General features: G+C 34.3%; 1 non-coding gene across 1 annotated transcript; it reads left to right on the forward strand.

Moving 5' to 3' along the window:
- LOC131244874 (small nucleolar RNA R71) lies at positions 1-107 on the forward strand. The gene has a single exon (XR_009170646.1). It is a non-coding gene; the product is annotated as a small nucleolar RNA R71 (small nucleolar RNA).
- Positions 108-1,071: the final 964 nt, after the last annotated feature.

Here is a 1,071-nt window from a genome sequence, read left to right on the forward strand (position 1 = left end):
AAACCGTGTTGTGGGCATGAACTGACAAGATCCTTAAACCGCTCCCAACATTGGAAGAATGTTTCGTCCTTCTTTTGGGCGAAGTTCATGATTGACTTTCTAAGGGTGTTCGTTTTATGATGTGGAAAAATTTTCTTTATGAACTCCCTTATCATGTCATTCCATGTGCCAATAGATCTGGGACATAATGAATGCAACCACGTCTTAGCTTTCTTTTTCAAAGAAAGGGAAAGAGTTTTAGCCTGACTGTTTCCTCAGATATGTTTGGAAAATATAAAGTGGCTATGATCTCATCAAACTGTTTCAAGTGTAAATATGGATTTTCTGACTCAAGCGCATAAAATTTAGGAAGGAGTTGGATCACCCCTGGCTTGATATCCATGTGTCCCGTATTTTCTGGAAAAACCATACATGAGGGCATACTCACCCCTGCTGGTTGTCAATAATCTCATAAAGTACGAGGCAGGGGTGCTTGATGCACCTCATTCTCATCCTAGACTTCCTCAACCCTAGGCTGAGGTTGTCTTCTCGGTTGATCAACCGGTTGATTTACAGCCATCACTTCAATTAACGTCGAGTGTTGTCACAGACACACTTGGGCATGAAACACTCTCAGCACTCAATCTTAGATTTTAAACTAAACCTAAAAAGGAAGAAAGGAAATAGAAATCTAGAAATAGAAAGGAAGAGAGAGTTGGAAAGAAGTTACCAAATTGGAAGTTCTTAAGTTAGGTCCTGCAAAACAAAACAAAATAAGTCAGTTTCTAAAAAAGGAAATTATAAAATTCAAAGGTTCCTAAAATAGAAAGTAAACTAGTTTCTAAAAAGGGAAAATTCCTAAAAACAGAAAATAAAAAGTTTCTAAAAATAAAATAGGAAAGTTCTAAACCTAAAATTAGAAATTAAGTTAATTTCTAAAAATAGAAAATTTAAACCTAATCCTAAAACTAGAAAAATTAGAAAGAAATTACCAATTTAGAAAGTCTATATCTGGATCATACAAAACAGGAAAGTTTGATTAGTTTCTAAAAATCAAACAGAAAAATCTAAACCTAAAATTAAAAAACTCTA

The sequence above is a fragment of the Magnolia sinica genome, chromosome 4, assembly GCF_029962835.1.
Source record: "Magnolia sinica isolate HGM2019 chromosome 4, MsV1, whole genome shotgun sequence".
In the NCBI taxonomy this organism is placed as follows: Eukaryota; Viridiplantae; Streptophyta; class Magnoliopsida; order Magnoliales; family Magnoliaceae; genus Magnolia; species Magnolia sinica.